Raw genomic sequence first — 25,319 nt, forward strand, 5'->3', positions numbered from 1 at the left:
AGCTCAGTGCCTGGAAAGGAAATGTTGTGTTGTAACGCGTCTGTGTTAGAGGATTGTGGAGTGACAGTGATGTGCAGCTAAAGGGTTCGGGATAGATACGAGAGGAAGAAGCGCGAATCCAGTGCACATAAAGCACCTCTGATGAGTAAAATCATTTAAAAATGTCAGTGTAGGTTTGCTAACTCATTCTGACTTTACTAGGCTGTTTTAAAAAAGTAAGGATTTTTTTGGGCAAAGTTCATGGTATTTTTATGGCCTTAAAAAGAAGATCAAAAGAGCAAAATGTTGCAAATATTGCATGAAAGGAACTTGTTAAGATACAGTGCAGAAATATGAAAATGTTAAAAAAAAAGTGCTTATGTTTACAGAAAATTTCTCCTCCAATCTATTTCTATCCTGTCTGCAGAACGTTGCATCGCCTGGCCGTGTGCACACTGTTATATGCATTTAGCATGAGTTAACTCATGATTTGGAAAACAGAAAGAAACCCAGACCGGCTTTGGATCATTAGCGTCAAGGTTTTTTCCCCTCTCTTATTTTCCTCTCCTTCAATCAGCATTAACCCTGTGTGCTGCTGCCAGCAGGAGGGCGGCTGTGGAGGGTAAAAGAGGGTAGGTGGGGTCACAAGGGCAACTGCGGTGATTAAAAAGAGCCTGGTTTAGCCAACGAGGGCCACCAGTAACCAACTGGAGCTGCAGCACATTATCCAGTCTGACTTGAAGTCATCGAGAGAGGAGGAGGAAACGGGGAGCGAGCGGGCAGCAGATCAAAGCAACTTTATTCACAAAGAGCTTTTTGCAAAACAACAACAGCAGAATGAGGACAAAAGCAACAGAAATGCTAAAGAGGAGCTGACATGGAGGATATGAAAGTTTAAAACTCCAGGCCCCCTGGGTCTGACCCAATAGGAGACAAAGACTGACAGCCAGCTGAATTTTGGGTCTTAACAAGGAACGATACAGACATTTGATTGGGCAACTAAAAGCTGAAAATCCAGAGGATCAAAGACCTTGACCTCAACGATCGTCCTCCCTGTCGCTTTGAAAGGAATATGAGAGATTTAAAAGACATGGCACCGGGCTAACAGCTTTCATCTTTGAGGCTGTCAAAGTTAACCTGAAAACAAGAGCACGGAGTGGAGCGGATGGTGAGGATGAGGATGAAGGTGTTCGTCACCCTCAGGCCGAGGGTGCTGCTGATTGTGGTGTGGAACAGGAGTACCGAATTCACCGATTTTGAACTGACAGTGATCGTGTGAAGACGACTGGAGACGAGTTAAATTTAAAGGAATTATTATTCAAGCCATTAAGTGTAGTTATGGTCAGTAATTACCTCTGTATGTAGCAGTTTTCATTGTTACTGGCGGGGTCCGCCACTCCTGACCTCAGCATTTATTAAAGCAATTAGACACATTATCACATCAGAGGTGTCACTCACAGTGAATAACATACACAGCTAGCTTAATGGCTCATGCTAGCTCCTTGGACCGTTGTACTATCTTTCAGCCAGTTGTTCTGGTTTTCTGGCCCCCAGCTTCACTGTTTTGGTTTGCGCTCACCAATCTTGTCAGAAATTATTTCGGACGCAGTGGAAAATTTCTTAAAACCCACTGGAAGCTACCTACCTAGGACCAAACGTTTAACAGCCGAAGTTAGCGACTAGCTGGTGAACACAGTGGAGCATTTAGCAGCTAAAGAAGCAGATTTTTCCCTCAGAAGTTGGTGGAAACCAAAACAGAGCAAAAAGTTGAGTAAACATTAAACCTACATTCACTTGTTCACCAGAAATATGACTCCAATGAAACGCTAATGTTGCTGTGTATTTGATCAAAAGGAAATTTATTGCTAACTATTTTGATAATTTTTTAACCATTTCAGTCATTTTTCAAGCAAAAATGTCAAACACTGGCTGCTTCTAGCTTCTAAAATGAGAAAATGTTTCACTTTTCTTTGTCATTTATGATAGTAAATGATGTATGATGTAGTAAATGTATGATAGTCTTTGTTTTTTCAAATCAACATTAGTAAAACAACAGTGGCTGTTTATTTCTTTATTTATACTGTGCATATTTCTTTTTTAAAATCTTTCTGGTACATTGTCCAAGGTGCTATGGCAAAACAGAAATGTGACTCATTTTTGTGAATGGACAACGAAGTACTTGATGATAACATACTGGTAGTCTGTGTTTGTTGTTGTTGTTTCTGGTGCATGCTCATTACACAAAGCAACAATAGGCATACTCAATTGGAAGAGATGACCTCATTGTTTCCCAAATGCTCTGTTTTACAATTCCACTTGGATTAAAAGTAACCAGAAATCCGCACCGCAGAATGTTTTTGTCAAAAATCTCAGTTTCAGTGACCTAAAATGATGAGTGCTACGAGAGGCCAAAATGTACTGGAAAATATCTATTTTTAAAATGATCACTTTAGGTGTAGATCAAGTGGCAACTTCCAGGGCTGACAAATGAAGAGCCAAAAACTGCAGTTCCCTGAATGGCCACTTGAGGCTGGCTCCAAAAGTGAGTCTGTCCCAATAGACCCTTATGTTAAAACACTACAGCAGAAATAAACATGTTCACAGCCTAGTACAAAATTAGTTTTGGTCTCTATAGCTAATTTCCACTTTCATGACAACTATACAGGGGGGTGAATTTTTACATAACTCACCCATTCACATTTTATTAAGCAATAAATATGTATTTAAGGGCAGGGTTGCTTGTGTAACAAACTGTCTGCAAGGCGTCACCACAGTCTATGAGTCAAATCTAGACATCGACTGATTCATCGGTTTTGTCGATTAATGGGCACTGATAGGACTTTATATAAACAATTGTTATTGGTGGAACGGGGCTCTGATAGTGGCCGATAGCTGTAACCTCCACTTGTCAAGTGGGTAAGGTCTCAAGGTTTTTGCTGTTTTTTTGATAACCATGCTCGGTATAAGCAAGTAATTATAGTTATATAGTTCATGCCCAAAGCTGTTCTTTGATTATCTGCTTAGCTCGATCTTTAAAAATTTTAATGCTGTTCTTACAATGTTCAAATCAAATCAATTCAATTTTTTATTCTGTGTCCCATCATTTATGAGCTGACCACATTTAAGTTCTTTGTAGACCTACGCAATACAAAGACAAGAAACTTTTCAGCTCTACTCACCAGTTTGGCCTCAGCCTACTCTCTTCCTAATAATCCAGCCACATAATTATCCATTGATTAATATCAGTTGATTCATTTTGACCCTCCTAAAGCTCCTCCTAAAACCAGCCCGGTTCCTCAGGCGCCGATTCCGAACTTTGGGGCTCGAGCAGCCACGGAAGATTCCAAGCACTCGTGTGCGCCAGGATACAGTCAGGGCCCATTGAAAGGAACTTCAGATTAACTGCTGATGTGTAGGCTTTGTTCCGCTTTGTCCTGCCATTCTGACTAGTCAATTACACCACCAAACCAAAGCACCTTTGGGAGAAAAAGGGTGCGATGCGACACTTTTAAAGCTAAAGGCTGGTGTTATCGGCCGATTAATTGGCTGTCGTCTTTTTCTTGCTCCATACTATTATTATTTCAGCCGGTAAAAATCCACTATCAGTCACCCTCTGGCTCAAAAAATCCAAGATGACAACAGACAAAATGTCAATGGGAGTTCACAAACCACTGAGTGACGTTACAGTAGCTATGTCCATTACTTCATACAGTTTGTTTCTGCAGCCACCAGATGGCAAATAAGGTCACAAGTGTCTTGGGGGTGGTATGAGTATTTCTAAAATCCTGAGCTGGAGGCAGAGTGGATGTCAAGAGATCGACTGAGCTGTAAATGAGGTGATAAATGTGTTGGAATGAATTCAATACAGCCACTGCTGGATTTATGCTGACATGAAACGTGACGGATCATTTTCCCGGCCCTGTGGTTCATTACATGACCGGCTACCTAAACCTCCCATGGCTCCATTTTTGAGGTTCAATTATGATTAAGCCCAAATCTCATCATTTTAATAGCACTATAGTGAATTACACCTCACAGGCTGGTATTTGATTTAGACATGGGGCGAAGTTGATTATAATGGAAGGGTGGGCGGCAGCTGCATCCTGCGCAAGGAGAAGTCCAAATGAGATAAAGTGTGTCTGGGTGCTCTGTAATTTTGAATGTTGGTTTTTCTTTGATTATTATATTGCCTGCAAAGCCAGTGAAACACTCTGTAATGTCACATCCTGCCCCAAATGTAGCTGTTGGCTTGTCTCCGCGGCCCAGGGGCCAGAACTTTATCAAAAACACAACAAAGGCATTTCCAGGCTGATTGTTCTGTGTGTCATGTGATCCATTTTGTTTTTGTTTGCTATTACAGTACGTGCATGACCACAGTTTACTCCTCCAAACCTTTTTATTGGCAGGAGCACAAAACAAAGCCCTCTGCGCCACTAAATGACATGTTTACACTTGAAGGTATTTGCCTGTTTGTTCCAGCGTTGACTGACTCCACGCCTGCCAAAAAATCCCCACAGACCACACACACACACACACACACACACACACTTTATTTTCAGGTCTGGTAGATATAATAGAGAAAGAGACTTTACATCAACCATTCAACCTGTCACAACCTCGGAGGCAGACATATTATTTGGCAGAGCACAGGTGCTCCATCACTGCCTTCTGCTGCGTCAGGGTAATTTCTCATACAGTAGCCTTGGCTCGGGACTGATTTAAAGTTTGAGGTTGTTTCAGGTCACACAGAGTTCAGGACGTCATGTATCTCGCCCTGCGGATCTCAGCTGTCCAGCGATGATAGCGCAGCACCCTTGTGGTTTTTGAGAAATGGGGCTGGAGGTAGACATCGGGAGGCAGAGCTGTCTATATTTAACATTTCATATCACTGGGATTTGAACACATTCTCTATTTGTTTATTGGCATCTTGTTTAGCTGAAGGCTAGTCTCCCAAGAGTCCATAGAATTACAGTGTAAACATATTCAAAACACTAAACTCGCCTGTATTCCATAGAAATGTAGTAATGGATTTTTAACACTTTTGGAAATATGCTGATTTGCTTTCTTGTCAAGAGTTAGCAGATGGTCCACCCCTAGGTGTAGATTTCAGGGGGTACGCAGGGGACATGTCCCCCTCAATAGCTAATAGCTGAGGAGTTTTACTTTGACCAAATTAAAGACATTTGCACCATAAATTGATGCAGAAACGGCACAAATTTGTGCATGAAAATTCACCAGAATGTAGGAAATTAAGTGTTTGATGCTCAAGATTTTTGGTCAGCACACCTCCCGAACCCCTTGTTCTATATGTGTCCCCCAATACTGAAATGAAACCTACGTTCTGTGTCCACTGTTTAACAGCTGGTCATGTGCTGGACTATTTCCAAATGGCGAATTGTGGTTATACTTGGAGTTTTGTACAGACTTGGGGTGCAGCTATCGATTCTTTTAGTAATCGAGTATTCTATCGGTTATTCTGTTGATCAGTCAGATAGGAAATACTGCATGTTTTCATTAAATTACTTTAGCTCTATTTAAGGGCAAGAGTAATATGTAAAAGAGAGAAAAAAAGAGACTAACATGATAACATGAATTAAGCTAAGTCTTTAACACAGCATTTTTTTCCCTTTGTGTCGCTATATTCACTAGCAAAATTTGGCTAATACACATGATACATCGCCCGGTAACGTTAGCCACCGCATTGATTTCTGCTATTGATCAGCCATTATAAAGCCATAACACACGTACGTTCTTTACATGTGTCATGAATCTCAGCTAGCAATCACTGATAGAGGTTAAATGCAATTAAACGTGATGTTAACGTACTTTGTTGTGTCGTGTTCTCGATGCGTACAGTGCAGTGGATGTATTCTACTTAGATGTTGTAGCATTTATGACGTGCTATTGTGGTATGCTAACTCCGTTTCCAATATACACTCAACTGTTTTTGTTATAACCTGTAATGATCCCACACACTACACTTTATATTGTTTTCTTTGGTGTGTCTCCTCTTTTTGTCTCTTGCTCTTTTCTTGTCCTTTATCGCAAACTGTGCTACATCCACGTTACATGCACGTTGTGCAACAGAAACAACCATCCATGCAAAACACAGCATGCTATATAGTTGTGCTGGATTTAATGAAGCCGATTTTTAGTAATCGAATTATTCGAGTCACTTGAGGAATCATTTCAGCCCTAGCACAGACTAAAGGGGCTGTATGCGAAATTCAGAGCTCATAAGTTGTCTGCACATGGTTCTCAACATGGTGGTGAATGAGCCCGTGGCTAGCAGCTAATGGTGCTAACTCCATAAACAGTGCTAAAGAACGGCAACGTGCTGGCAAAGTTAATGTTGTTATGCTGTGTTCACACCAAATGCAATGCGAATTTTAGCGCAAGTGTGAACGCTAGAATAGTTTGTGTTGACTCGCATCGTGCGCACGTGAAATTGCTGAACGTATGAATGAACTTCCGCCTGTAGGTCCTCTGTGTTATACATCCCCAGAGGATCTCAATGCTGATTGGCTATCGCGGCACAGATTGGTCGCTGAAGTTCAGATTTTTTCAACTCTCGTGAATAAGCGTATAAAAATCGCGCTATTTGATTAATTTGCGTATGTTGCGTCGCATCTATCGCGTCCAATGTGCCGCCCGGCAGGAAGTTGCGTCCAATCACGTCTTTACATTGACTTTACATGTAATTCACTTGCGCAGATTGTTTTATTCACGCCCAGTGTGAACACAACATTAACCAGGGGAAAGTGGAGGGATGGCGCTACTCATCCACGATTACGCCATCCAGATACCGGCAGTATCTGCCATATGAGAGCAGTGCAAAGTGAAGGCAATGAGCTCGCCAGTGAGATACAGTGTGCACCAACGACACCACAACAAACCACAGAGAAGCTCCAACTACCACAAACACAGAGCGACGTCATTCCCTGCTCAGGATGCCATTACTCCTTTATAGCTTTACATAGCAAATACTTGTGTGCTTCTATATCAATACTAATGTCGTATACAGAAACTTAAAACAGTCGTCGTTGGTTGCTTCAGACTGATGCTATGGTACCAAGTGATTCCATTTGGCAGCTTCATCTTTGTGTCTCAATGAAAAAACACCCAAGGTTATTTTTATAAAGAAAAAACTTTAACATAGTTCTTAAGTTTATATGAGTCTGTAGGAGATTCCTATGTATGAGATAGTGTGTCAGTGAGAACATTAAAACCATGATTGTTGCTGTGATTCTGTGAGGAGCTTTCTTTCCAGTCAAAATCATTGCCAAAATCTTTCATGCCTAACTGCTGAGGATGATGAGTCATGTCTACAACAGCTATCAGACAATCACAGCTTATGCTGGACCTCCAGTGTGGCTGCCAGAGGGTGTGTTACGTCACCTGAAAGCCCTTTAATCCAGCCGGGCTGCACAGCTGGTGGGCCAAGATAAGGAATGACCACTGATACATAACGTCAACCGTTGAAGCTGTCGCTGCAGTGCGTGTCTGCTAATTCTCTCCTGCGCATACCATTTCTGCTTTTAATGGAGCAAATAATCGAACAAATCGTTTTAACAGGAAAGAGTTGCTTCTCTAACCACTGACCTCGTACGTTCTTCTGAAAACTTTGAGCATATGTGAGAGGTTTAATCCACTGAAGCGCGGGGACATTCACACTGTATGTGTAGACTTGGACTGGATAGTGACACAGTTTAAATGTGCGTCAGTGTGCTCGGGTGGAACAAATATCTGGCTCTCCAAAGCATGACAGAGGCACGGGCTGGAGGATCATTATGTAAGGTGGTTAATTTTGGGCCCCAGAGAGATTTTAAACCGCCAACTATGATCCAGATAACATACTGAGGGTGGTTTATCCCAAATCGGACTGAAATTCTTTTCCACAGAAGATAGTTTGATGACTGGAAAAATTTGGAATTACTAGTTGTAGCTAAACAGCTTTCCTGCAATATCTTGATACTCCAAATAGTAATAGTATAATAATGTTTGGTTGGATTAAACGTCACTATAATCACTGCTTCATTATAAATCCCTAAAGGAATATTGCTCTGATTCTTTTTCCATTCTAAATGCAGCCAAGAAGCACATACAGCAAACAGTGTGGTCATCCTGTGGCAGTATGAACAAGAGTCTATGTGTGTCACTTGGGAAAACTATGACCTGACTTACATAGCTGCAGAGCTGATGAGTGATGTTTTGCTTCTCAGCAGCTCTGCTCTGGGTTTGGAGTACAGCGCGGCACAGTCTCAGAGTGGGATTACATGTGTCGTGTTTATTTTTCCCTCTGCTGCAATATAAAAGAGCTCATTATGTATCCCGGCATAGAGAACGGAATTATGCAAGTGCCTCGCGCTTAAAATGGAAGTGGTATCATCAAAGGCTGAGAGGGCTGGAGAAGAAAAAGAGAGGGGAAAGTTTTCCTCTGTTTATAGAAAGTGTTTATACATACTGAACTTCCTGCGTTCACCTTACGTCTCATTGTACAATAGGTTACATTCAACTTTCAACAACACATCAGATAAACCATTTATCATACCTTTGAATCCACGGTTAAGTAAGCAGTGAGGCTGTAAGGCTCAAGATCAGATTTCTTTTTCTTTGCCAGAGTGGGAGAGCAAGTTGGATATCAAACATATCAACAATTCAAATTCAATTTATTGCTTGTTGAGAGGAGAAAGATATTTATGCTCTTGTTTGAACTACACTGATATTTTGGGCTGTGTAATTGTCTGATTACACTTGATTAATATTATATTTCACCAAATATGCAGAAGAACTCCATTGCAAAAAAACCACTGAATTTCGCTCTCCATACAGAGTCGCATCAGAAAACCAGGTATACCAAACTCCACTTAAAAAGCACTGATTTACAGAGTCACGTCCGAAGAGTGGGTATACACAACTCCACTGAAAAAGACACTGATTTTAACTCTCCGTAAAGTCACATCAGAAGAGCAGGTATACCAAACTCCACTAAAAAAAAAACCAGTGATTTAGGCCCAATCCCATTTCTACCCCTTAAATCTTCCACTTGGTATTGAGTGCCCTCGTTTGCGAGATAACCCTTGATGAGGGAGGTGAGAAATATAAGGGTAGAGATCTTTCCCTACGAAACGAGACACCACTTCATGCAAATCGGTGTGGCCGATGTGCAGGCATACGTCACGCGTAGTAGCGACGCAAGATACCGGTAGTCATTCAGGTTTGAAAATGCCGGCTCCAGCGCTTGTGTTGTGGCATGTGCTATGTTTATTCTTCTCTGTCTGATGAATCAGAATGAATCAGCGCCTACAACGTCTTCTAGTTCTGATCGTTTTTTTTCGGGGAAGTCGATTTGTTTAAATATTTTGACGCTGTGTTCAACCGAGTTGCTGATGAGTTTATGCTAGTCCAACCATCTGTTGTTTGTATAGCCTACATTCCGATCGTACAATAACAAATTCTTTTCCAAAACTTGCCGACGTTGCTGACTTCGCAAGCTGTTTCATCTTCCACTTCGTTCAAAGTGTGGGTCTGGGCTCCCTTGGAATCTAGGGTGGATTTTAAGTCTTGGAAACCACTTCCACTACCTCAATTCTGTTTTGGGACACCACTAGCCAAAACGTGAACGCGCACAACCAAGTGCAAGTGGGTATTTCTAGGGGAAGTGTGGGTATTAGGACAGGCTCTTAAACTCTCCATACAGGGTCAGATGACGAGCACTGACACCAAACTCCATTGTGATAACACTCCATTATTAGGCAGTAGAATGACGAAATTTGTGCCATATAATGTCACACTTTCGTTGAATTCAATCTATTTCATTATCAATCCATCCATATTTGAGTATGCTGTCCATTTAGTAACCAACGGTGGATTAAAATATGAGCAAAGTGGTCCCAAAGGTTGCAGTTCGCTGTGAAGTTACAGAGTTTCTGTAAGCCAACATGGAAGTTAACGTCGCCCAGGTTACCGCGTCAAAAGCCTATAGGAATTTTCCACTGGATTACTGCAGAAAATAAACTCAGTGGCAAACAGGAGTTTATACTTACAAGCTTTGTTCAGCGGGATAACCTTCACAAAAATAACACCACTTTTAGAACTTTTCTTAGCGTAAATGCAATCAGCAGAAATAAAAAGCTAATGCTAGGCTAATAAACAACATCACGGTTACATGACTTCAAATTCTCCACCACAACAAGGCTTTAAATCTGTGTCTGGCGTGATAACATTCTGTAGTCTCATTTAGCCATTTGTGTCTTTTCCTAAACCCACCACATTAACTTTACTTACCTAAATCTAACCTCTCACTTTACGTTGAGTGCAGAACTTTATGAAAAGTAAGCTATTCGTGGTGTGCAAATTTTTAGGATCTCATACAAACTGTTGTATAAGGATATGTTGCATGGAAAAAAGGTCATTCACAAACATATTTTGTCATAGTTTTTCTTATCAAAATTAACACTTTCCCTGCCAGAGTATTGTTTTTAAGTTGCCAACCACCGGCAGCATTTTTGATCATATTCACTGATCTTTCAGGACCCACAGAATAATTTGTTCTATTATTATGTAAACAGTTTTTATATGAAACTTAAGAAGAGACCTTTCGTTTTTATGCACAAAAAATATTTTACTCTATCTTACTCCATTTCTTTTTTAACACTTGAATTTTGTGCATCTTCATAAAACAACAACATGTCGGACAAAAAGCTCAATATTCTCTTTGAGGTACAGCGGAACACGTCGCCACGTTGAGCAATCCTTCAGTGTGATGTTGTCTCCCTCTCCTCTGCGGCCGTCTTGTCCATGTCACCGTCACCGTCATGGCGACCCCGTTTTGTCCCACCAACCTCGTCTGCTTCTTCATCCAAATCGTATTGAGAATGTTGATCAAAGCACGAAGTGTCGGAGTCTGAGACCATCAACATGTCCACGGCTTGCACAACCGTAAACAGCATTTCTGAGCAATTTACAAGCTGCAGCATTTCCGTAAGCAATTTCTAGCAGATTTTCTTCTTTGTTTATTTAGAACATAGCAGTGCTGTTCTATTTCACAAGATGTGTAACAGCGCCCCCTATCTTATGATAGTGAAAACACGGATTGACAGAATATGTCGTCAACGGCAGGGAATCGTTGTGTCACAAATGACGGAAAATCTTGTCAGTGGCGGGGAAAGAGTGAATACTTTAACATGGCTGCAGTTTCCTAAATAAACTTGTTTTTAGTCAAACTATTATTTTAGCATGAGTACTTTTTTGGTTTCTGGGTCTGTGGGTGTACAACGAAGCTGCCATGTGTGGTCTATTGTTTGCAGTGAACTTAATGGGAATTTATAGGCACAATGCTCAGAGAATGGCAATTGGGGGGTGGGGGGGGGGGGGTGAAGTGGGGGTCCGACAGCTACTTTTAGCCCCAGGCCCCCTAAAAGTTTGATCCAGCCATGCTAAAAGTTGAATTGTCATTGCTCATAGAGTCATAGAGGGGGGGCGTCATTAACATTTTTCAGTTACAAGCTGGTGACAGACTCCTCCATGACACATTGAGACCTCCACCTCCCTTTCAGTGACCCTCTGGAGGAGACCCAGAGCCCAGGTTTGGACCACCAGGTGATGGACTCGTCCAAGTCGAAACGTCCCCCCTTCTTGTCCCCTCCGTGACCGCGCTTTGACTCCAGGTGTGTTTATTTACCTGCTGGCCCGGGCCCAGGCGGGAAAGCTCGCGCGTTCGGCTCACTTCCACAAGCTCCACAAGGGTGGACCGTACCATTATGAACGCTAGGAGGAGGGGGAGCCAGAAAGAGAAACACGCTATTATCTCCTGATATAGCTTCAGCATTTAGTCTGGTCCAAACCGGAGCTGTCACAGGGTGTATGAAATATAACCTCCACTTATTTTGGATTAAAATCAACTAGTTTAGTGGAGTTTGTTTTGGATTTATTGGCAGAGAACTTTCCCACCACCCCCTAAAACCCTCCATCGCTGCATCTTGCCTTTTGATTGACCGCTCCATATTTTTTTTTCTGCGTGCTGAATATTCCTCCTGCTGGAGAAAGGAGAAAAAACAACACAGGGGGGAAACTGAGGAAGAAGACACACAGCGGAAAATAAAGGACGTGGAGTTAAAAAAAAGAAAAAAAAAGAAAGTGAAATAACAGGAGATTAGCAGGAAGACTGGAGGAGCAGGTTGGAAAGAAAGCGAGAAGACACTGCGCAAGTGGAGAGCGAGACTTGCCTTTATAAGCCTGTCATTTCATTCTTATAGAAGTCGGTGCTTTTGTGTGAAGATTTTTTTTTTTTTCGTTCCTCATCTGCTGATTAAAAAGGTGAGTCCATCCCGTTGGTGCTCTGAGAGCAAGAAGTGTGTGTGTATGTGAGAGTGTTTGGAGTCTCCGTGTCCTCCTGGAGAAAGTCAGGGAGTAGCCTGTGCAGATTTTGTCATTGTTCATTCAACAGTCGCGCAACAAGGCAATGAAACCTGCAAAATATGTGTGTGTTCTGTTCTCGAGTGTTAGCTCTGTTGTAGGAATGTGCACGTATGCAACGTGAACCCTCCTGTTTAACACTGCATTATGCAAAACCCTCAAAGTAATCAGTGCCCCCTGTGTTTTCTTCCCTGATTGAATCCAGAAACACGCTGCTCGGTCCGCCTATCAACACACACACACACACACACACACACTCTGCAAGACATCAATATTTAAATGTGTGTTTGCATGCAGCAGATGCAGAACATTTCATTTTGCATGCATGTGATCCCGTTTGGAGTGTTTGTGTGACACACAGAGTGCGTGTTATTGACGCGCACATGTGGCACAGCCAGCGGCTCTTTGTTCCTCTCCCCTCCACCTCCCCCTCCTTATAATCACCGACCCAGGCATGACAGCTCAAAGGCATGCCTGGGTGTCCTGCACATAGAATATAGGCCAGTATTGACTCATGGCGCATGAACTTGGATCTTATATGAACATGACCCCCCTCTTCTTTCCTCCATCCCTCCATCCATCCCTGTCTTGTCTGTCAGCCAGCAGCATCATCATCCCTTTGTGGTGTTTTTAAAACAGGATGTTCCCACAGAGCTGCAGCAGCGGCGATATCACGGTTATATACTTATTTTGTGATCATGATATGGAGGCTGAGGTGGTGAGTCTGGGGCCGTTCAAGGGGAGGGGGCTGGCAGGGGGGTTGTTGTGGCACTTGGCGCGCCAGAGGAGGGGATATAATGTGTGTCAATGTCAAATGGAGGTGTGTCCCTTGAGTGTGTGTGTGTGTGTTCACTGGCCCTGTGCTGGCTCGGAACAAAAAACATACAAGGAGAGAATTAAAAAAAAACATGCAGCAAAACCCCTGAAAATACCCGTTTCATAAGAGTCTCCCTTATGGAATATCTTATAACCTGGCGCGCGAGGGGAAATATTTTGCTTCAGTGTGTCGTGCCAGACCAAGGACACACACACACACACACACACACACACACACACACACACACACACACACACACACACACAAAGTGAGAGGGCTCCACAGACAGGTTTTCACCGCGGTGCAAGCTGCGCACACGCACGTACGCACTCAAGCAAAGCTCGCGCGCAGATTCTGTGAGTCATACCGCATTTGGAGACTCGCGGCCTCACTGCTCTTTGAGTGAAGTGGAGCTCCTGCTGATAACGCGCGCGCACACACACACTCACATAGACACACGCATAGACACGGAGACAAGCCTCTCTTCTGAAGTAGACATTGTTCCAGGATTGTGCGTTCAGATGTACAAATGCACCAGGACGCACGCGCGCCACAGGCTCTATGTCAGAAATTACAGACTGTGCTGAGATGTAGAGATGCAGACACACACACACACACACACACACACACACACACACACACACACACACACACACGGACGCATACAGGGACACACACTCTCACAGAGTGTACAGTTTGTCTTTCTTTGTTGGAGATGCTGGTGGGTGTGGTGTTAGCAGCCCTGCATCCATAATTTTGTGGCTGTTTATTTCAGATGACTTTTCATCATCAGACCAGAGGGAGTGAGCACACACTGTAAAAACTTCACCCCTGATTAATACTGCGTTTTAGGAGGATATTAAAGGGTCAGTTCACCCAAATGTCAGCACACACCCACACACACACACACATGCTCATAGTTTGGGTTTTATCTGCTGATGATTTGAGATATTATCCCACTGCAGTGGAGGTGAATGGAATTTTATTTGTGCTGCTCAAAGCACTGAAGACTGATATCTGAAAATCTCATAACCGGTGTGTCTCTTCAAAAACTGTCATGGTTACTCACTGTGGACAGTTTTCTGGTGACTTTTAACAAAACAAAATGTCTAACGTAAACTTGTTCCGGACATGTGTTCTGAACTGAGAATAAACAAATCTCCAGTGTGCGTTATCTATTTGGATTTGGCGATCCATTTATTCTCAATAAAATAAACACATGCTCACCATAACACAGAAGGGTGACAGCATTGTCCATATGTAACCATAATTCCATTCACCAAATTCAGTTTTACACACCAATACGTCATACTTTTTGACATGCTTCCATAACAAAAACTTCCCGTTCCACACACCTGAGCCGTGAACTCTGACAGCTCTAGTATATTTATATTTACCTTGTGTTTAGATAAAATAAACAAAAACTACATTATGGCTCCAACTGTGACTACTTCTTGGGAGAAAGTAGTTCCTATACGTAAACTTTATTTGGTTATGCCAGTTTAAGGGTACAGTCACACGAGCTAATGCAGGTGAGTGACCTGCCAAGATCACTTGTCAAGATCATATTCATGGTGAATGTGGGCAGTGCCGGATCTGAGGCACACATAAAGCTAGCTTGTTAGCTAGTTTAAGCTATATTTTGCTTATAAGTTCTTATGTACATTTGAAATTTTCTTATGTTCCGTTCCACTCTATGAAAAAAAGAAAAAAAAAATCCCGGATACGGCAGCTGCCATCTTGTATTGGTGGTATCATTTGGACTCAGAGTTTGTGCATTAGCGATCTCTGTGGTATCAAGATCCCGCCCATACACTTACCCATACAGCAGTGTGAGAAAAACTACCTGAAATGACAGAAATCATGTTTGGGTAAAAATGTATTTGACCCACACGTTGACATTGTATCCATCTGCTTACATGGAGGGGGCGGAGTTTATGGCCTATACCACAGCCAGCCACCAGGGGCCAATCGAGATCTTTCGGTTTCACTTTTGGGGAGCTTTCGTGTCATCCATCTTTATTATACTTAGTCTTAAAATCTCTTGTTACAAATGTTGAAAATATAAGGCTTTAACATTTTGAATTTGTGGGGTCTTAACTACTACAACCATTTGATCTAATTTCATTTATCCAGTTTTAATTTCCTCTTGTGAAAATGAGTGAAGCCTTACTATGTAAAAGTCCATATTTCTAATGTTACAAATCTTTAAAAAACTATAAGACTGTCATTTTACTTCACACTTGCACTTACCTGTTGGCAAAATGTAGATTGACTTAACTCACGCTAATAACCATATTCCTACATAACACTTACCTCTGCACATATATCCTCTTGAGACCCTGTCTCCTCATTTGAGGACATCACATTTAGGGTTTACTTGACCTTATACTTCATTCTACTTGGCTTGGAGCCATTGACCTTGTTCGTGGACACTTTTTGTGCCATCTAGTGGTAGTAGGAGCACAATACACTAATCCATGTAGAAACAAGATGGCAGCCATCTCTGTCAAGTTAGTCTTCAGCTGATCCCGACACAAAAGAGGACAAGGTCCAAAACCTGATCACATTTTATGGTTGAAACTTGTTTATTTCTGGTTAATAATGTTTGTAGTTTGATATGGCAACACATTTGACCGATGTCAGCAACAGTAACATGCTGAGATGCTTGAGGACATTGAGACTTAATTATCGTTGACGATATTTAGTTTTTTAAACTTTCTGGGTCCTACTGATCCCAAATAGCTAGGCATAATGCATACCAAACAAATGCTCAGGTCTCAGGAGGATATACTACTTGCATGCAATGCTTGAATATGTACATGGACATGATTTGTCCAAAAATCTAAATTTGGTGAAAAGGTGTCTTGAACGGGTCCAAAAAAGTTCTAAACTTAACTGTCTGATACCTGTAGTCACCCTGTATACAGTCTATCCTCCTGAATATCATACAATATTGGATGGTTAGACATAGTCTGGGGCCGTTAGTGGCCGTTTTGGTAAGGAACCGGAACCAGGGCGAGTAAGACAGGATCTGGAATTCGATGGATGCGCCTTTCCGTCAAAATAAAAGCACCAAGCTAATAAAAATACGGTGAAACTTTAATTTAAAGAATATAATTTACAAGAAAAGCCCCAAGCCATTAAGTTAATTGATTTTCTTACACCCCTCATCACCCCAAATCGATGGTGCGCCAGAATTTAAAGTTTTACTTTGGTGAACACTTTTACTTTGGTGAATTTGGCATCCACTCTCTAGACCGGAACCAGAATCCAGACAAAATTCGGAGTGAATAGAAACCAGGCTCTTCACTATATGTGAAGACCCTGCTGACGCAAGGCTAGTTAGACATGGCAACAATCAGTGTCTCTTCCATGCATACTTCTTTGCGATTGGTTGAGGCTGGGACTTCGCCATTCAAGGTTCACCAAAGTTTAACTCCACACAAAGATGTGAATTTGCTTTGCCACTGGAAGCAAATGTTGAATTGAAGTGAACGGGGGGCAAATACAGGCCAATGTTAATTTCACCTGTGTGTGACTGTACCTTTCAGTGTGTCTTTTCTTTTCAACGGTCTTTACAGTGCAAACAAAATTCCATCCATCTCTGTTGTATTGGGCATGGAGGCAGATATGTCAGAGGCAGATATCTCACAACCACAGATAAGGCCAGAACTCTCTGCACAGCTAGATAACACTGTCCACAAGTGGAATGGGTGCGAGTCTAAACCACCCTGCCGTCTATAGAATAATATAGCACCACAAGGACCAGCTACAGCATTAAAACCCTGCTTATGCTTTAACAAATGAATAATGTAACTCTCTTAATGACCACTTTAACTTATAAACCTTAAGTGAGTTTCTGCTCTGGGGTGTATTTTCAAGTACATCTCTGACTGCTGGATTTAATTATTTTAAATAGATATTTTGACGTTATTATAGTGCTCATTTTACTTAATGATTATTTGAATTCTCCGGTTAACACTCAGCTACATCTCTGAAACTGACTAAACACGCAGATCTTCACAGTGTCTCGGGCTGATCGTGTCGGGAGGAAGACATGTTTGAAGACATAAAAGGCTTTCCTTCTAAATCTGTTCCAGCATCATAAATTACAAACCATGGGGTATTTATAGAGGTCAGGAGAACAGATTGCAGAATCAGTCTTGTGTAAGATGCCTGTTTTTTATTTGGCCTTAGTATTTCAACATAAAGGAAATATAAGAATGGATGCTGCTAGTTTCTCATCATTGTGAACTGAATTTCTTTGCGGTTTGCTGTTGATCAAACCTAATGAGCCATTGAACACAGGATTTGGTAATTATTTATTGACTTATTGATCTAATTTGTTGACCAAATAAGCAATAGATTGATCAATAATGCATCCCATAACAATAGAACTTTCAATGCAGTATAACGGCAACAGGATGTGGCAGTTGTACTTTATTATACTGCCAAAATGTCATTTTAAGACTTGGCACAAATTCATTTTTGGACCCATGGATGACATCTGTATACACTGTATGACTGCCAGAGGTTGCTAATTATCTCCCAGCAGATTCAGGTTGGAGTGAGGACACTGTAACTGTGAATGGGCCGGGCTGTCAAAATGTCACAGCTGTAATTTGTGCCGTTTTTTCCGGAGTCGTGGCATATGCATCTGTCAGGATGGAAAATAAACTCTTCAGCTGTAACAGTTGCCCTTTGGTCTGACGCCGCATCCCAGAGTGTTTGTGTTCTGGCCAGACTAATAATCCAAGATCAGCTTGTTGACATCATTAAACTGTGGCGGTTCAGTCTCTACTTGGTAGGAGCTTGCAGCCATTTCTGAGCCCACTGACGGAACAGAAACATTTGTGAAGTGATGACTCAGTAGCTTAAGTTTTGTGTTTGGCAGAAAGATGGTGATGGCCATGTTTGTTAACCCCCATGTTTCATTGTCCCTGCACCGCTGAATGTGTTGACATGGTGGCTATCGACCATCGTGACCTCATTACAGACTGGTTGTACCATCATTGGACATCGCCCGTGTTCATTTGGATTGTCAGTGACAGTTTGACCTTTTGCACTCCAGGTTCCTAACAGGGTGCCATGATTTGTGTAACACAAGGCATGATTTACAACATTTGTTTACACTGAAATTATAAATTATACATAGCCGAAAAGACAATTTTAAAGCTTGACGATGTAACGTTTGAAAGAGGAAATAACACAGTGTTTCGATTATAAAGTAAGAGGCTGTGGAGTGTACAGCCTGACTTGCAGGGGCGGCCTGAGAAATTTTTCATAGTGGTTGCCAGATAGGGCCACTGAATCGATATATCGATCAAGATCAATGGACCTTCACACCCCTAGTATATAGGTTAGTCGAAAACTGTCAATATGAAGAGTTAGGAAGGATTGGCATACTGATTTACCTCCTGTTTTACAGTTAATATTACTAATTATCTGATGTGCGTAGACATTTTCTTCCACAGCAATCCTGTTTTAATGTCTTATGTATTATGTATTTGTGTTAGGCGATTATTTGTTCTTTAAACAGGCTGATTGTCATTTCCCTTAAAAGGACAAATAGACAGCTGAAGTTTGGAGTACATGGATTGTAAGGAACAAACCTTTTTTGCCAACAAGTCTTCCCAAGATTAGGGCAGACTCGTGGGTACCCATAGAATCCATTTTCATTCAGACATGTTGAGGTGAGAGTTCAAGGGACCCCTTTTATGGCCATGCCAATTGTTCCTCTCACCAAAATTTAGCCAACTTTGGAGAGTTATATCGCCCCCTTGCCAAAAAGCTAGGATTACATGGTTGGTACCAATGGATAGTGATGGCCAAATGAAGCCTCATGAACCACTTTCTGTATTTTCTGACCCCACCAGATGGTGCTCTTGGTTTAAAGACAAAGACTTAAGTAGTGATGGCCAAATGAAGCTTAATGAACCAATTTCTTTATTTTCTGACCCCACCAGATAGCGCTCTTGGTTTAAAGACAAAGACTTAAGTAGTGATGGCCAAATGAAGCCTCATGAACCAATTTCTTTATTTTCTGACCCCACCAGATGGCACTCTTGGTTTAAAGATAGAGGCTGAAGGACTTGCAATGAAGTGTGCTTTCAAACCTTTGTTGAACAGACAGCGCCATCTGGTGGCTTCAGAAAATAAAGACAGTGGTTCATGAGGCCTCATTTGGCCATCACTAGACTTAAGGACTTGCAATGAAGTGTGCTTTCAAACCTTTGTTGAACAGACAGTGCCATCTAGTGGCGTCAGAAAATAAGGACAGTGGTTTGTGAGGCCTCATTTGGCCATCACTACCGATGGATGCTTTACGTTTTCAAGTTTCACAAGATACTTTTGTACTAGCATAAAAACTAAGCACCCCACAGCCTCTTAAAGACAGTAATATCAACCTTCAAGTATTTTCACCACTGCTTGCTTGGTCTGGCATGACCGTTAGCTTATTTTGGTTATTTTATTTTTGTGAAGTTAGCCAGTGTTAGCAAACTTAAGCTAGATATAGTTGTGTAACTGGCATCAAGGTCAGGGGGGTAATGTTACACCAACTGTCTGCTTTTTTCCTTTTAGTTTTTTGAAGCACTGTGTGCTGCTGAACAGTGCTAAATAAATAAAGTTTTTATTATTATCATAATGAGAATTATTTATGTTTTTTCACTACAGTAAAACAAGACGTACACACATACAAATATACGCACACAAGAGAATCATTTCCAAACATATAAAGTGGCCTATGAGGGGGGAATGAAAGTAAAGAGTGGAGAAAATGGCAATTCTAGCTGATTTAAAAATAGGAGAACTTATTGCACTTGCATTTCTGCCCCCTCCTTTAAAGCACAAATGTACCTCCTTTCAGCTGTTGGGGGAAACTTACTCGAGCGTATTCAGTCTGTCACCTTGCCTGTTGACTCATCCAATATTAACATTTACTCCCGCAGTGTTTGCTAATCCATCAGTGATGACCGCAGGGGAAAGACGATATGCTTGACCTGTTAGGGCTGTACAGTGGTGAGATATTAAAGTTCAAATCATAGTTTATTTCTGACCTTCAATGTTGGAGAAAGTGGATTTACATATGTAGAATCTTTTTCTAAATTGACACCTCTTGTTTAATGAATACTCATATGAAATTGAAGCATTTTATTGTTTGTTGTTCAAGTTATGAATCATCACTTGTAAAACAATGAAGTTTTGACAATGAAACAGTTTATTATATGAATATATTGACCGATGGAGTTAATTTCCTGACTTTAAATGAGCTGCAGTGATAAACTGACCAATATTCCACATGTTGTATTAACTTAGATAACACGGCTCTGAGGTCTGATAGCTGCTACGAAACAGAAGACACCGAAAACACTGTGGAAAGGTAGATGAATGTGTGGATATGCAGTAAACTAGGCCAGTAAACATCTATTATTGGAGGTGGATTCAGGTCCCAGAATATCAGGGAATCAAATGCTGTTGTCATCTTGACTGCTCAGAAATAGTGTGTGTCCTTATGTTGAGGTGTTGACGTTCAAATGATCTCCTGTCTAAGTGCACACCAGCTGTTGGGTTCATGCAGACCCGTCAATTTAGTGACATGAACGCTGTGTTTCAGTGTAGCGGCGGCACCAAGCCGCTGATTAAATGTGAGGTATTGTTGCATTAAGTGGACTGCATTACGATGTTTGATGGTGTCTCGGCGCTGATGGTGCTACGGAGCTGATGCTTATGTCTGTGGGTGTAATTGCCTCTTGAGAGTTAGAGTTTTGTTTACTGCTCAGTTTGAGTATTGCCGCTTGTTTATAGCAGAGGAGGGCTGATAGCCACTTTAATTAGCTTGCTATTGGAACAAACATGAACATTGATGATTTCAAGCAAATGAGGGGATAAAGTACCTTCTTAAAGCTGCAACAAGCAAGATGTTTACATTAAAAATGGATCAAATTACCATGTGTAACGTGAAAGGTGTTGCTCATGGTGACAAACCCAGCTCCATGAGGCAAGTTCACATCTTTTAGCTTGTTGTTTTTTTTTACACTTTCTGGCCCGCTGACTTGGCTCATATCAATCTTGTTTCCAGTCACATCAGACAGCTGATTTCAGAAAAAAAAAAAAGTCTCATAGAAAGCCAACGTACAGACGACAAACACATCGGTTAAGGGCTGACAATATTTGACCAGTTACACGTCGGTCTATAGGTTAATTTTGCTACTCTGCAGTTCACTGCACTCTCCACCAACTGGGTCTGGAGGCAGCTAGCTAGTAGCGCCACTCATTCAGTGATAACTGCTAATAACGGCATCCCGACCCAACACCAATGCTGTGGAAACATTGTGCCCATCTTCCAGTCTCCCCCAATTCACGCGGTAAGTAAGTGACTCAACGTCGAGCCGCTAACTTCCTTTGGTGTTGTTCACTATGTTATCACTGTTAGCTCTGTTAGTACAATTAGCAATGTCATCATGGCTAGTGGTGCTAACATAGTCAACAATGCTAAAGGAGATTTGTGGCTTAAAATGAAGCCATTACCTTACCGGGGCTATGTGTGGGGTGTCAGCGGAGGGTGGTGCCATGTTTTCGCAGTTCCGTTACCAGTGGTAATCACAGAATTAATGGCATTAATAGCTAGCTCCCATCTGACCTAGGTGAGAATTTGCAAATCCTAAAATAGCAAAGGAATGGCACACTTTACTCTGTCTTACTCTGCCTCTGATTGGCTTACCTTGACATTCTTGCCCTAACCATAACCAGTCCCATTTATCTTCCCTAAACCTAACCAATCCAAACACCAAAGGCAATGAGTACTAGCCAATAATAAGGAGCATAAGACAGGTCATTTCTTAGCTGTCCTAGGATTCGCAGTTTTGCAACACAGATAGTGAACAATGCAGAGTGGCCAAGGCTAACATCAGCTAACCAGTGGAGACCAATGGTGGCCAGTGGGTACTATGTTTTTGCATGTTAACGTGGCTAGCTAGCTGTCTATTAGCAAAAGTAACCGATACTTTCATCCCTACTCCAAATGAATGCTATTGTTGCTAGTTTGCTGGATGTGTAAATAGTTAACTATTTACTTACACTTTTGCCATATCAACTTTAACACAGATGTGTTTTTACTTTGTTGCAATGCCCCCAAGTGGCCAAAAAGATCTACGAATGCAGCTTTAACTACATTCAGTCTTTTATAACTCCATAGCTCCACAAACATATTGCTGTTTCTGTGTACCATCTGTCCAAAACTTGTAAGATCTTTTGAATTGGAACTGAAGATCATATGATGGCCAGTCAGACAGTTATTAGTGTAGAAGTATTTTTGGCAAATATTCACTGAATCAAGCTTTTCAAATGTGACTTTGTCATTTATGATAGTAAATTCAATATATTGATATTGAATATTGAGTTTTGCACTGTTGGTTGGACAAAACAAGTCATTTGAAGATGTCAGCCTGGACTTTAAGAAACTGTGATTGCCATGTTTTGCCATAATTCCTTACATTTAATAGACCAAATGATTATTTATTCATGAAAACAACTGTGAGTTTGAGCCTTACGTTTAATATAATTAGTTATATTTAATAAGAAGCCTAATCTTGTTAAATTAAATTGCACTGATGAAATGTCCATATGAAAAAAATCCCTCCTGTCTCTTATTTACATGCTCCAGTTGTATCCTGCATGGCCCATCTGAGTGCAGCTACTGTAACTAACATTGTGTAATGTTGCACTTCCCCCCGTGTTGGCACCAACAGAAACATTGATTCTTCTCTGTTGACAGTGGATTCAGCTCAGTGTGTTAAAACCCAGCCAATGTGACACCAGAGACCATCGAGAACGCAAAACAAACATTGAAATTTGTGCTCACGGGCTACTAAAAATGAATCGTTTGGATGGAAACCAAAGCACGCCGAGCACAGATGAAGCACTGCTTCTCACTCACACCTGCATCTTTGGCTGTGTTGGGGGGATTTTGCTCAGTTTTGTAGCTTATAAAGAAGTAAAAGAAGTGAAATGTGGTGCAGAGTCATTAAAATGTCCACTTGCGTATGGCACAACATTTTAGGCAGCCAAAACCACATCTAAAAGGGTTTTTTTAATTGCGTTTTGTCATTAATTGATCAGAAATTCAATTGTTTTTACAGAAATTAGGGCATAAATTCAGTCAGGACATAAAAGCACTAATGTTTAAACACTGCTTGTAGCTGAGGATAGGTCAGTTATTTTGATATCTGTTTGGAGTGGCGTACATTACAATGGGTTTGATAGCATGAGCTCAGATGTATTTTTACTGTGTGTACAGTGAAGAGAAGCACATTAGCTGATGACTGAGACAGTGTGGAACAACGTTGCTCACTGCGTAGGTGTCTGAGATCAGTCTAGTCTGAATAAATCCTGACCATGTGAGTAATGTTTTGTGTGTTTTTATGTGCTTCTTCATCTGAATTGTTATCATCAGAGTCTTGGCCAGTCGTAGTGTCTAGTGCATATTAGTCTGGGTGTTCATAAAAATATGGATTTTTTTTTTTATTTTTTATTTTTTTATACTTTGTGTAGGTGGACTAGAGCATAACGGCATCTGGGTCAGAGCATATGGATTTTATCCTGTGTAGGTGTATGAGATTACAGCAGTGTTCATACGCTAGCATCTAGGCCAGTGTGTGGAAGTGTGTGTGTGTGTTTGTGTTTGTGGGGGGGACCGCTCAGTCCTTTGCCCGATGGCTAGAGGCCAGATACAGATAGGCCAGGCCCCACAATGCCCTGTCTGTTCCCACGAGTCCAAACAGGCCTTCACAACAGCTTATTTATAGACAAATGCTTTGCCCAAAGTTCATTCATATTTCCCAGGTTGGATGTGCAGAGAAGAGTGTGTAGATGGATCCTCTTTTTTTTTTTGTTTGTTTGTTCTAAAACTCAAATGTGTGGTGCAAATGTTTCACTCTGTGACTGTGATTTTGAGTCGAAGCGACCTAAATGCGTCCAAATGTGCATCCAGTCTGGTGCCGTCAAAGGCGATAGTTCACAATGTGTGTGTGTGTGTGTGTGTGTGTGTGTGTGTTGTGTGATTGGCATTCCACGGCGCAGTTACATAATCGGGGCTGTTTGTCAATAGATCCACAGGCAGAGGAAGAGCTGAGCGGGGCAGAAAATAAACAGCAAAAACATGTTCGCGGGGGTAACATTCGACCCCCCTGCTGGTGCACACAGTATTCATGTGAAGTGTATTTATACAGAGTAGGCTTTCTGCGGTTGTGTCACAGATCTCCTAGCAACAGGGGCCGCCATCATGACGGAGGTCCACTGGGGAAAAAATAGCTGTAAGCTAGCAATGGATAAATATGGAACAACAGGAAAACAGCTACCAGCCCTCCGAAGAAAAACTTGCAGCAAATGCCCCCACACATGACATATGTTAACATTCAAATGATGTAGGAATTACGACGTGATATTGAAGCAGTGGCGCCTTGTTATTAAGAGATAAAGACACTGGGCTTCAACACAGGAGTCAACTGTTCACTTCCCATTTCTAACAACAGTCAATGATGGTAGTAGTCATAGTTTTCTGATCATAACCCAGTGATTACTGTAACCATCACAACAAGGGTCCCTTAACCTTGAAGAAGTAGGAAGTTTAAGACACACCACAATGTTTTTTCAAGCCTTAATGTCTATTTTAACCATTAGAGACCCACTGTATACCAATTATTGGACGGTCTCACTCCAAGTCTTTGAAATTCGTTGCTTGGGCAGTGACCTGCGGCATCCGAAACCAAAGAAAAAAGGCGTCGTTTAATGTCGGCATTATGCGCAGCAGGTTGTCGTATAGTTTAACGGTGGCATCAGGGGGAAATGTGGCGAAAAAGGATGAAAGTCATGGCGGCAAAAGTCCAAGTGGGGCTGGCGGGAGTGGTGGTGGATGGGTCCAACAAACACCAACTTTCAACCAGAAAAGCGGCGTTCATGTCCCGTAAGATTCTAATATCTTTAGGCTAAAGTTCAAGGGACCCCTTTGAAAATGGCCATGCCAGTATTATCCATGCCAAAATTTAGCCATAAATTTGAAGCACTATGACTACCTTCCTGACAAGCTAACATGACACGGTTGGTA

At 41.6% G+C, this 25,319-nt stretch overlaps 1 protein-coding gene across 1 annotated transcript in view; it reads left to right on the plus strand.

The window, feature by feature from the left end:
• The first annotated feature begins 11,983 nt into the window (after nucleotides 1-11,983).
• Nucleotides 11,984-25,319, plus strand: part of ndrg2 (NDRG family member 2) — a 58,169-nt gene continuing 44,833 nt past the window's right edge. The window contains exon 1 of the mRNA XM_033609921.2: nucleotides 11,984-12,297. The gene's annotated coding sequence lies outside the window, so the exon portion shown is untranslated. The remainder of the gene's footprint in view (nucleotides 12,298-25,319) is intronic.

The sequence above is a fragment of the Epinephelus lanceolatus genome, chromosome 22, assembly GCF_041903045.1.
Source record: "Epinephelus lanceolatus isolate andai-2023 chromosome 22, ASM4190304v1, whole genome shotgun sequence".
Lineage (NCBI taxonomy): Eukaryota > Metazoa > Chordata > Actinopteri > Perciformes > Serranidae > Epinephelus > Epinephelus lanceolatus.